This window comes from Rattus norvegicus, chromosome Y (assembly GCF_021556685.1).
Source record: "Rattus norvegicus strain SHRSP/BbbUtx chromosome Y, alternate assembly SHRSP_T2T, whole genome shotgun sequence".
In the NCBI taxonomy this organism is placed as follows: domain Eukaryota; kingdom Metazoa; phylum Chordata; class Mammalia; order Rodentia; family Muridae; genus Rattus; species Rattus norvegicus.
The window spans coordinates 4,571,384-4,585,317 of record NC_141555.1 but is presented as its reverse complement, the minus strand read 5'-3'; the positions used below and the strand labels follow the sequence as shown (position 1 = coordinate 4,585,317).

The following is a 13,934-nucleotide window of genomic DNA, read 5'->3' as shown; positions in this document are numbered from 1 at the left end:
TGATTTTCTGAATTGAAAAGTTATTAATACATTTCTGTTATGTAGTCATTCTACCTTGATAACATTTTCAATGGCTCAACTTTCTTTTATTGTATCTACCTAAATTCAGTGGCAAAATACATTGTGAAACTATGTTTAAATTAAATAATACAGTAGTTACCATAAAACAGATATTATAAAAATAGATATTTTATGTCTGATTTTCATACTTTCTTCCTCAATGATCACTTATTTTCACAAGAATATAACAATCATGGCACACTAACTGTAACTTTTATTACTGTTAATGATCAGTATATACAATGTACTTCATTAAGACCAGATTTTAAAAAGTAAAATTTACGTGATATATTTTATTTCTTTCCCAGGTTATTATTTCCAAACTTTGCCTATATCACTTTTATAAATTCTTATTAGATCACATGAATCAAAGAAGCCATCCATTATTCTATATGTACTTTGCAAGTAATGATGTTATAAATACATTCCTAAAGTTTTCAATAAGTCTAGGGTAGAATAGACACTATGAAGTTCTATCATCTAATCTTTATTCATAAAACAATGACCAGATAATGAAAAACAAGAGTAACACACAAATAATGAACTACAGAAGGAAGGAAGGAAGAAAGAAAGGAAGGAAGGAAGAAAGAAAGAAAGAAAGAAAGAAAGAGAGAAAGAAAGAAGGAAAGAAGGAAAGAGAATTACATTTGTTCAGGATGACATTTAAGGAACTACCCATATTACATGCCCACACTAGCTACTAACACACCTACCACTAGGAACCAGGTATCAAGAAAACTGTCAGAAAAAGAGACATATGCTCCTTGAGGTTTTCAACTGCACACATGTATGAAGGGAGTGCTCAGGCCTCATAGAACACAAATAAACAAGAGACAGCCAGCCACCTATGAGGTCAAACACATCCAGGAGAATATGTTTGCAGAAGGGAAAAGCTACAGAAACGACAAAATAAATAAATGTTAGAGAAAACCATATATTGAGAGACCAAGCATATAAGTATCAATAAACAATGCTATTTGGGAACATCAGAATATAGTTCTCCCAGCATGAAAAAACTTACCTACCCCAAAACACCTGAAAAGGTAGATTCTGATGTATGTTTCATTAAAATAAGAGAAGACATTAAGGAAGACATAAATAATACAATTAAATAAACACAGAAAGATGGAGGCAAACATGTAGAAGCTGTTAAAGAGTACACATATAAATCTCTTTTAGAAATACAAGAAAACATCTCAAACATGTGAAGGAATTAAAAAAAATCCATGATAAAAAGATGGAAACCGAAACATTAAGATGGAAGAGAGAAAAGCTACCCAGGATATGGAAAACACTTGAATGAGAACAGGAGTCAGAGATGTAAGCATCCACAACAGAGTACAAGAAGTAGAGTCTCAAGCATAGAAGATAATACTGAAGATATTGATACAATGAAAGGAAACATGAGGGGCTGGGGATTTAGCTCAGTGGTAGAGCGCTTACCTAGGAAGCGCAAGGCCCTGGGTTCGATCCCCAGCTCCGAAAAAAAGAACCAAAAAAAAAAAAAAAAAAAAAGAAAGGAAACATGAAAACAAAAAGGATCCCAAATCAAAAAAATCATGAAATTGAGAACACAAACCTAAGAGCAATAGGTATAAAATATTATAAAATTTCCCAACCAAAAGGGCCAATAATGCCATCAATAAAATTATAGAAGAAAAGTTTCCTTATACCTAAAATAACAAAACACATGCCCATAAACACGGCAGGAGCCTACAACAAACAGTTTGGACAAGAATAAAAAAAAATTGTTTCACCATAATGAAAATATAAAATGCCCAGAAAAAATAAAAAATAAAAACCTTATTAACAGTATTAAAATAAAAAGTCCAGGCCTGCAGCAGCTCTCTGCTCCCAGACCCCGTGGGAAAGAGACCTCACCACCTGGTCAGGTGGGCACTCCTGAGGCAGCAGAGCGGAAGACACCACCAACACTGCCCACCCTGCCCACATCCCTAGCCCAATAGGAAACTGTATAAGGCCTCTGCGCTCCCGTGGGAGAGGGCCCAGGAACGGCAGGACACCTGCCTGAGACACCGCCGGAACCTGAAGGAAACAGACCGGATAAACAGTTCTCTGCACCCAAATCCCGTGGGAGGGAGAGCTAAACCTTCAGAGAGGCACACAAGCCTGGGAAACCAGAGGAGACTGCTCTCTGCACACACATCTCGGACGATAGAGGAAAACACCAAAGGCCATCTGGAACCCTGGTGCACTGAAGCTCCTGGAAACGGCGGCACAGGTCTTCCTGGTTGCTGCCGCTGCAGAGAGCCCGTGGGCAGCACCCCGCGAGCGAACTTGAACCTCAGGACCACATGTGAGCCCAACTTGTATGCTGCAAGTGACCTGCCTGGTGAAATCAAGACACAGACCCACAGGAACAGCTGAAGACCTGTACAGAGGAAAAACCACACGCACGAAAGCAGAAAACTCTGTACCCATAACTGGCTGAAAGAAAACAGTAAAACAGGTCTACAGCACTCCTGACAAACAGGCTTATAGGACAGTCTAGCCACTGTCAGAAATAGCAGAACAAAGTAACACTAGAGATAATCTGATTGCGAGAGGCAAGTGCAGGAACCCAAGCAACAGAAACCAAGACTACATGGCATCATCAGAGCCCAATTCTCCCACCAAAACAAACATGGAATGTCCAAACACACCAGAAAAGCAAGATTTAGTTTCAAAATCATATTTGATCATGATGCTGGAGGACTTCAAGAAGACGTGAAGAACTCCCTTAGAGAAACAAAGGAAAACATTAATAAACAAGTAGAAGCCTACAGAGAGGAATCGCAAAAATCGCTGGAAGAATTCCAGGAAAACATAAATAAACAGGTAGAAGCCCATAGAGAGGAGACACAAAAATCCCTGAAAGAATATCAGGAAATCATAAATAAACAAGTAGAAGCCCATAGAGAGGAGACACAAAAATCCCTGAAAGAATTCCAGGAAAACACAATCAAACAGTTGAAGGAATTAAAAATGGAAATAGAAGCAATCAAGAAAGAACACATGGAAACAACCCTGGATATAGAAAACCAAAAGAAGAGACAAGGAGCTGTAGATACAAGCTTCACCAACAGAATACAAGAGATGGAAGAGAGAATCTCAGGAGCAGAAGATTCCATAGAAATCAGTGACTGTACTTTCAAAGATAATGTAAAGCAGAAAAAGCTACTGGTCCAAAACATATAGGAAATCCAGGACTCAATGAGAAGATCAAACCTAAGGATAATAGGTATAGAAGAGAGTGAAGACTCCCAGCTCAAAGGACCAGTAAATATCTTCAACAAAATCATAGAAGAAAACTTCCCTAACCTAAAAAAAGAGATACCCATAGGCATACAAGAGGCCTACAGAACTCCAAATAGTTTGGACCAGAAAAGGAACACCTCCCGTCACATAATAGTCAAAACACCAAACGCACAAAATAAAGAAAGAATATTAAAAGCAGTAAGGGAGAAAGGTCAAGTAGCATATAAACGCAGACCTATCAGAATCACACCAGACTTCTCGTCAGAAAATATGAAGGCCAGAAGATCCTGGCCTGATGTCATACAGACCCTAAGAGAACACAAATGCCAGCCCAGGTTACTGTATTCTGCAAAACTCTCAATTAACAGAGATGGAGAAACCAAGATATTCCATGACAAAACCAAATTTACACACTATCTTTCTACAAATCCAGCACTACAAAGGGTTATAAATGGGAAAGCCCAACATAAGGAGGCAAGCTATACCCTAGAAGAAGCAAAAAACTAATCGTCATGGCAACAAAACAAAGAGAATGAAAGCACACAAACATAACCTCAAATCCAAATATGAATATAACGGGAAGCAATAATCACTATTCCTTGATATCACTCAACATCAATGGCCTCAACTCCCCAATAAAAAGACATAGAATAACAAGCGGGATACGCAACAAGGACCCTGCATTCTGCTGCCTACAGGAAACACACCACAGAGACAAAGAAGGCATTACCTCAGAGTGAAAGGCTGTAAAACAATTTTCCATGCAAATGGTCAGAAGAAGGAAGCTGGAGTAGCCATTCTAATATCAAATAAAATCAATTTTCAACTAAAAGTCATCAAAAAATATAAGGAAGGACACTTCATATTCATCAAAGGAAAAATCCACCAAGATGAACTCTCAATCCTAAATATCTATGCCCCAAATACAAGGGCACCTACATATGTAAAAGAAACCTTACTAAAGCTCAAAACACACATTGCACCTCACACAATAATAGTGAGAGATTTCAACACCCCACTCTCATCAATGGACAGATCATGGAAACAGAAATTAAACAGAGATGTAGAAAGACTAAGAGAAGTCATGAACCAAATAGACTAAACGGATATTTATAGAACATTCTATCCTAAAGCAAAAGGATATACCTTCTTCTCAGCTCCTCATGGTACTATCTCCAAAATTGACCATATAATTGGTCAAAAAACGGGCCTCAACAGGTACAGAAAGATAAAAATAATCCCATGCGTGCTATCGGACCACCATGGCCTAAAACTGGTCTTCAATAACAATAAGGGAAGAATGCCCACATATACTTGGAAATTGAACAATGCTCTACTCAATGATAACCTGGTCAAGGAAGAAATAAGAAAGAAATTAAAAACTTTTTAGAATTTAATGAAAATGAAAGTACAACATACTCAAACTTATGGGACACAATGAAAGCTGTGCTAAGAGGAAAACTCATAGCGCTGAGTGCCTGCAGAAAGAAACAGGAAAGAGCATATGTCAGCAGCTTGACAGCACACCTAAAAGCTCTAGAACAGAAAGAAGCAAATACACCCAGGAGGAGTAGAAGGCAGGACATAATCAAACTCAGAGCTGAAATCAACCAAGTAGAAACAAAAAGGACCACAGAAAGAATCAACAGAACCAAAAGTTGGTTCTTTGAGAAAATCAACAAGATAGATAAACCCTTAGCCAGACAAATGAGAGGACACAGAGAGTGTGTCCAAATTAACAAAATCAGAAATGAAAAGGGAGACATAACTACAGATTCAGAGGAAATTCAAAAAATCATCAGATCTTACTATAAAAGCCTATATTCAACAAAACTTGAAAATATAGAGGAAATGGACAATTTCCTAGAATGATACCAGTTACCGAAGTTAAATCAGGAACAGATAAACCAGTTAAACAACCCCATAACTCTTAAGGAAATAGAAGCAGTCATTAAAGTTCTCCCAACCTAAAAGAGCCCAGGTCTAGAAGTGTTTAGTGCAGAATTCTACCAAACCTTCATAGAAGACCTCATACCAATATTATCCAAACTATTCCACAAAATTGAAACAGATGGATCACTACCGAATACCTTCTATGAAGCCACAATTACTCTTATACCTAAACGACACAAAGACACAACAAAGAAAGAGAACTTCAGACCAATTTCCCTTATGAATATCGACGCAAAAAATACTCAATAAAATTCTGGCAAACCGAATCCAAGAGCACATCAAAAAAATCATCCACCATGACCAAGTAGGCTTCATCCCAGGCATGCAGGGATGGTTTAATATAGGAAAACCATCAACGTGATCCATTATATAAACAAACTGAAAGAACAGAACCACATGATCATTTCATTAGATGCTGAGAAAGCATTTGACAAAATTCAACACCCCTTCATGATAAAAGTCCTGGAAAGAATAGGAATTCAAGGCCCATACCTAAACATAGTAAAAGCCATATACAGCAAACCAGTTGCTAACATTAAACTAAATGGAGAGAAACTTGAAGCAATCCCACTAAAATCAGGGACTAGACAAGGCTGCCCACTCTCTCCCTACTTATTCAATATAGTTCTTGAAGTTCTAGCCAGAGCAATCAGACAACAAAAGGAGATCAAAGGGATACAGATCGGAAAAGAAGAAGTCAAAATATCACTATTTGCAGATGACATGATACTATATTTAAATGATCCCAAAAGTTCCACCAGAGAACTACTAAATCTGATAAACAACTTCAGCAAAGTGGCTGGGTATAAAATTAACTCAAATAAATCAGTTGCCTTCCTCTATACAAAATAGAAACAAGCCGAGAAAGAAATTAGGGAAACGACACCGTTCATAATAGACCCAAAGAATATAAAGTACCTCGGTGTGACTTTAACCAAGCAAGTAAAAGATCTGTACAATAAGAACTTCAAGACACTGAAGAAGGAAATTGAAGAAGACCTCAGAAGAGAGAAAGATCTCCCATGCTCATGGATTGGCAGGATTAATATAGTAAAAATGGCCATTTTACCAAAAGCAATCTACAGATTCAATGCAATCCCCATCAAAATACCAATCCAATTCTTCAAAGAGTTAGACAGAACAATTTGCAAATTCATCTGGAATAACAAAAAACCCAGGATAGCTAAAGCTATCCTCAACAATAAAAGGATTTCAGGGGGAATCACTATCCCTGAACTCAAGCAGTATTACAGAGCAATAGTGATAAAAATTGCATGGTATTGGTACAGAGGCAGACAGATAGACCAATGGAATAGAATTGAAGACCCAGAATTGAACCCACACACCTATGGTCACTTGATTTTTGACAAAGGAGCCAAAATCATCAAATGGAAAAAAGATAGCATTTTCAGCAAATGGTGCTGGTTCAACTGGAGGGCAACATGTAGAAGAATGCAGAACGATCCATGCTTATCACCCTGTACAAAGCTTAAGTCCAAGTGGATCAAGGACCTCCACATCAAACCAGACACACTCAAACTTATAGAAGAAAAACTAGGGAAACATCTGGAACACATGGGCACTGGAAAAAATTTCCTAAACAAAACACCAATGGCTTACGCTCTAAGATCAAGAATCGACAAATGGGATCTCATAAAACTGCAAAGCTTCTGTAAGGCAAAGGACACTGTGGTTAGGACAAAACGGCAACCAACAGCTTGGGAAAAGATCTTTACCAATCCTACAACAGATAGAGGCCTTATATCCAAAATATACAAAGAACTCAAGAAGTTAGACTGCAGGGAAACAAATAACCCTATTAAAAATGGGGTTCAGAGCTAAACAAAGAATTGACAGCTGAGGAATGCTGAATGGCTGAGAAACACCTAAAGAAATGTTCAACATCTTTAGTCATAAGGGAAATGCAAATCAAAACAACCCTGAGATTTCACCTCACATCAGTGAGAATGGCTAAGATCAAAAACTCAGGGGACAGCAGATGCTGGCGACGATGTGAAGAAAGAGGAACACTCCTCCATTTTTGGTGGGATTGCAAACTGGTACAACCATTCTGGAAATCAGTCTGGAGGATCCTCAGAAAATTGGACATTGAACAGCCTGAGGATCCAGCTATACCTCTCTTGGGCATATACCCAAAAGATGCCACAACATATAAAAAAGACACGTGCTCCACTATGTTCATTGCAGCCTTATTTATAATAGCCAGAATCTGGTAAGAACCCAGATGCCCTTCAACAGAGGAATGGATACAGAAAATGTGGTACATCTACACAATGGAATATTACTCACCTATGAAAAACAACGACTTTATGAAATTCGTACGCAAATGTTGGAACTGGAAAATATCATCCTGAGTGAGCTAACCCAATCACAGAAAGACATACATGGTATGCACTCATTGATAAGTGGCTATTAGCCCAAATGCTTGAATTACCCTAGATGCCTAGAACAAATGAAACTCAAGACGGATGATCAAAATGTGAATGCTTCACTCCTTCTTTAAAAGGGGAACAAGAATACCCTTGGCAGGGAAGAGAGAGGCAAAGATTAAAACAGAGACTGAAGGAACACCCATTCAGAGCCTGCCCCACATGTGGCCCATACATATACAGCCACGCAATTAGACAAGATGGATGAAGCAAAGAAGTGCAGACAGACAGGAGCCGGATGTAGATCGCTCCTGAGAGACACAGCCAGAATACAGCAAATACAGAGGCGAATGCCAGCAGCAAACCACTGAATTGAGAATAGGACCCCCGTTGAAGGAATCAGAGAAAGAAATGGAAGAGCTTGAAGGGGCTCGAGTCCCCATATGTACAACAATGCCAAGCAACCAGAGCTTCCAGGGAGAAAGCCACTACCTAAATACTATACATGGACTGACCCTGGACTCTGACCTCATAGGTTGCAATGAATATCCTAGTAAGAGCACCAGTGGAAGGGGAAGCCCTGGGTCCTGCTAAGACTGAACCCCCAGTGAACTAGACTATGGGGGGAGGGCAGCAATGGGGGGAGGGTTGGGAGGGGAACACCTATAAGGAAGGGGAGGGGGGGGATGTTTGCCTGGAAACCGGGAAAGGGAATAACACTCGAAATGTATATAAGAAATACTCAAGTTAATAAAAAAACAAAAAGAAAGAAAGAAAAACAACTGCTTTTCCTTAGATGTTAGTTTGATCACATAATCAAGCTACAATGTAAATTTCTATTCAAGCCATCTTAAAGAATGGCATGTAATAATAAGTCATTAGAATTTTGTACCCAATAAAAGTCTTAGCCAGTCAAAAAAAAAGATAAAAAGTCCAGTAATATGTACATTGTACATATCAGAATTAGACTAGAATTTGCAACACAGACACTAAAATTCAGAAGATCTTAGGCAGCTATCATATAGATCCTCAGAAAATCAAAACCACAGCCCGGTCTACTATTCCCAGTAAAACTTGCAACTGCCATTAGTGGAGAATACATGATATTTTATTCAAAACCCAAAGGGAAGTAAGGATTATCCATTAATCCATCCATATTGAGTTTAATATTTGGAAAATTTCTACCAACAAAGAGAAACTACACCCAGGGGGAAAAACGAAATTATGAAAAGAACAAAAGAAACAAAAGAGACAAAAACCAAAAACAAAATAAGAGATCAAGAAAAACATAATTCTACCATGATCAAACCAAGGCCAGAAAGAAAAAAGGAAAACACAAACGAACAAACCAAACTACAAACCAAACAGCAAACCAAATCAATGTAAATCAAACCAACGCAAAAAAAACACTACACATAAACAAACAAATGTACAAACAAACAAAAAACAAACAAACAATAAAAGAAAAGAAAAATAGGAAGCAACAGTCACTCGACCTCAATATCTTGGCATGAATGGAATCAATTCATCCATAAAAAGACCTTGGATAACAGAGTGGATACTTAAATTAGAACCAAATATTTTAGTGACAGAAGCTACCTCAATGAAAAATGTCTAAAAAAAATCCAAGCAAATAATCTCAAGAAACAAGCTGAAATACTCATTTTAAAATTTAGCAAAATAATCTTTCAATAAAAAGTTAATTAAAAATGGAGGACACTATATACCCTAGAAAGAAAAAAAATCACCCACAAAATTTCTCATTCTGAACATCTCTGATATAAATGTATATGCCCCCATATTTGTATAAGAAACATTACTAAAGCTTAAATCACATATTGAACATAACTCAATAATAAAAAGACCATTCAACAGCCTACTCTAACCACCAGATAGATCATGGAATATAGTCTAAATTGAGGCAGAGTGAAATTAACAGAAGAATTTTCTTATGAAACAAAAGAATTTAACAGATATCTACAGAATATTTCCCCTAAAACAAAAGAATATTCCTTTTTTTGGCACCACATGGTAACTTTTCTAAAACTGCCTACATAATAAGACACAAAGAATCATCAATGGATATAAGACTATTAAATTAATGTCATGAGTTCTATGAGACTGTATCACTATGGAATAATGATGCTCCTCAGTGACATGAAAAAGAAGAAAAAAGCCAGCTAAACCTGGAAGATGAACACTCCCAATTCAATTAAAACTTGTTTAGGATAGAAATTAAGACATTTATGAGTTTTTTTTAATCTTTATTAAAAGTGATGCCACAACATGCACAAACATACAGTGCATAATGAAAGCAATGATATAAAAAATCCAAACAAACACAGAGACACCTAATTTTTCTGAGTGCCTTTATAAAGAAACTGGTTAGATCATTTGCAAGGAGCTTAATAAACTATCTGAAACCTGTAGAACAGTGTATATAGGAGGGATTATTCAAATAAAGTTCAAAAATCAACCAAATAGAATCAAACAGATTTTTACAAAGGAGCAAAAAATATAGGAGCTGGTCCTTGAGAATTTCAATTTGATAGATAGATCTTAGCCAGACAAAACAGACAGCAGAGAAGCAGTATTCAAATTAAGAAAATTAGAAATGAGAAAAGAAACATAACAACAGAAACTCAGGAAATTTAAAACAAAACAAACAAAATATAATAAACCAACAGATCCTTCTTCCAAACCATAAAACCATATACCAATGAAGAATTAAATGAAAATCCTAGAAGAAATGATTTTATAGATAGATACAGGATAATTTTTATGGAAAAAGAGACATTAAGAAAAGTCATTACTCAAAAAAAATTAAAAAAAAATGTCCAGGACCAGAGGGTTTTACTGCAGATTTCTACCAGATCATCACAAACAAGACCATCTGCCTATAATTACCAAACTGTTATTCAAACAGAAACTAAAGCAAAACTTCATAATTTGTTCTATGAATCCACCAGTGTACAAAAGAAAGATAACTTCTGTCCAATCTTCCTTCTGAATATTGATGAAGAGTAGTCAACACAATACCCACAATAAGAACCCAGGAACATATCAAATGCTCATACACCATGATCAAGTAAGCTTTATCTTAGGGAAACAAGAATATTTCAATGTATGAAAATCATTCAATATAATCCAATACATAAAGCACATTGATAGTATGGTACCCACAGTTACTGTACAGGAAATGAGTTACGTGATGATATCTCTACGCTGGTCTCCAGGAAAGTATACAGCATAGTACTCATAATGCAAGTTACTATAACAACAGTATACTTGGGAAACTCTGAGCAGGTATCTCAGGAGTTACCAGTATTTCAATGGTGGAAAAAATACAACTTACTAGTTGACCCAATCTGAGTAAATAAATGTCTTTCAGTCACAACGATAAATGCAAATGGAGATAGTAATTGATCCAATATCACCTGAGACATCAACCAAACTGTCAGTGAGGAGGTGCTACCTTGATGGACATTTTTAGGTGAGCATGTCTAAAGTTTACACTGGGATTTTGAGAGTCCAGCTAAAAGAACTTGGTCTTTGTTCAGTTCCTAGAATTTTTATTTTCTGTGTTGAACATTTGCTCCTACCCAGAGCTTTTACTCCATCCTAAGTTTAGTGATTGGCTTTCTTGCCACCTTTCTTCCTAAGGTGAAAAATTGAGGCTTAAGTAGAAACAAAAAATAAATAGATAAAAGTCATAAATTTAACGTATATTGATACTTACAGAGAACACAAAAAGTAATTATATAAAAGTCATAGATTTAATCTATACACCTACCAATAATACAGTTCAGTCCAGAAAAAAAATTCAAGGATTATATGAATTCAGGCTAAATCCTGTATTACCCCAGTATATGACATGCCACACACTTGCCCATTGGTACTGGGTCCTTTTGGTTCTTGTAAAGCTTATTATTATGGACATGGGGATAGCAGAGCCAGCAAACAATAGGAGGGAGCACATCTGCTTGATCTCCATGAGAGTTCATGAAGGAATAGACTAGCTTTCCAAGTACATTTAGAACCCTGTTCACAGTCCAGGCTACAACCTAAATTTGTGAACACTACTGTCTTATTAGGTAAGAATTTTTATCCATATTATCTATTGCTACACAAAGACCCAAAGGAATATTATGAGTATTTAAAGGGAAACGAATTTATAATATACCAGGAGATACCATTGTGCATCAAAGGTGAGATAAGGTGAAATGTTGTATTCCTCAAAGGGAGGCTCTCAGTCTTATTACTATCATACTATGGAAATAGAGACAGGCTAACTCTGAGGCCAAATCAAGGACATAGAATACCCGGAACTTAAGGGATACACAAAGAAACAAACACACGCACACACACACACACACACACACACACACACATTCACATACACATCTTTAGAATACCAAATGAATACAATGATGTGGCCTTATCTCAAAGTACAATGAACAAAATCATAGAAAACCAATGATACCGTGTTGCCAATACAGTCATGTAGTGTGAGGCAGTAAGAGGGAATGTGCCTTTCCAGCTGCTCACATAACCTATTGAACCCAAAGCACCTCCAGGTTAATTACAACAATGATTTGTCATAAAAATAGAAACTAGAAATTCCTATAAGCCAACACATGCACAGGCTTCTTAAAACACAAAACAAAAGTCATACACTACTATTCTTTTTCCCAATCTGTGATTCAGTCCACACACTATGATTTACTTTTAAAGGAATCAAAATAACCTGTGCACCCATCACACTCCTATCTGAACTTCACATTCTGTATTTTAGATGCAATCAGGAAAATTATTTTGACCAATAGGACACCTTGGAGTTTTAGCCTACTGTTATGTGAGGAAATATAGGTTTGACAGACATCACAATACATTCAACAAAAACATTCATTCTGGATATCTGTCGTTTATGTTCTTTCTGTGTTAATATGTGAAGATTCTCTCCTTCCTTTGGCATCTTGTGGAGATTTTCAACTTCTTCAAATGCTTCATTCTCTCCTCCTCAACAGGATTTCTGGAGTGTTGGAATGATGCCTCCTGAGGAAATTCTGTTGGTAGATATCACGAGTAAACTGGCATATATGAGGACATGATGTCAGAAAAAATATTGTTAGTCCCAAAGTGAAATCTGTGGCCAAAAAGTTCTAGAATTACAGTGAATCCCTGAGAGAGTAATAAATCTATCTTTAAGCTGAACTCTGCTATGTTCCTGCTACCCACCATCCTAGCCATATGCTGACTTATGCCACCATAGACATATGCCACAGTTCCTAGTGCCATTCTTCTGGTACTGAAAGACAAAACCTGGCCTAAACAAGGAGAATAGAAGGACATTATCAGCTAATGTCTAATGTGAGGTAGGAAGTCCTTGAGTCCAAAATGCTTAGAATCTTGAATCCCTAATCATGTGTGCTCAAGTACAAAGAAACTGAGACCTTGATTTATGACCAGGAGAGTATCCATTTTGTCATCTATATCCCATGTAACACAGGACACTTCTGAGGATGAGGTGCTTCAACAGATTATCCTGAGACACGGTTTGATATTTTTAGAGAGTCTCATCCTAGTATACTTTGGTACTCCCCATCACATTAAAGAGCTACAAGGAAAGCCATGTGACATATACCAATTCTTACCTCGCTGTCCAATTATTCATCAGAAATTGTTGAGTCAGGGTCAGCATTTCAGGAAGACTGAGGCTCTAAAACATAAGCCCTATTCTAAGAAGGACCAGCTCAAGTCAACCTCTCCATGGAAGCTCCCCCACACCTTCCAAGTCCTAACTAGGCTTTCCCAGGACCATTTCTTTTTCTTATTTTCCAATGTGATAGAAGGCTGTCCTCATTCTGTCTTGGTCTGGTCTCTGAATGCATACAATTCTCAATCTAAAATAGACTGAGCAGCCTGCAGTAATTGTCTGCTTCTGAACCCATTAGACTCTGAAGGGACAGTTCACAGGCAATTGGTCTCACCACAACACTGATGACATCACAGAATATTCTAGTGTTCTCCTGGATACAAGAGAATGTCCAGGGAAGACACTACTAACAATGTCATTGGGCAATATCATAGCCTACGTACTATACTTCTACATATGCTGACCTGTTTCTGGAGTGCACTTTTGCAGAGACTCACTTTTGATCCAGAGAAAACCCATTCACTCCTTTTAGAGCTTCAGAGTTCTTAATACTTCATTACCACTCAGTTGCTTGGATAGGGAGAGTTGTTTAAGGTCTTGATATGTGTAGGACAACT

At 37.3% G+C, this 13,934-nt stretch overlaps 1 long non-coding RNA gene across 1 annotated transcript in view; it reads right to left on the bottom strand.

The window, feature by feature from the left end:
* Nucleotides 1-13,664, bottom strand: part of LOC147997948 (uncharacterized) — a 36,181-nt gene extending 22,517 nt beyond the window's left edge. Inside the window, exon 1 of the long non-coding RNA XR_015647405.1 lies at nucleotides 13,316-13,664. This is a non-coding gene — a long non-coding RNA (uncharacterized LOC147997948). The remainder of the gene's footprint in view (nucleotides 1-13,315) is intronic.
* Between the last annotated feature and the right edge of the window lie 270 nt (nucleotides 13,665-13,934).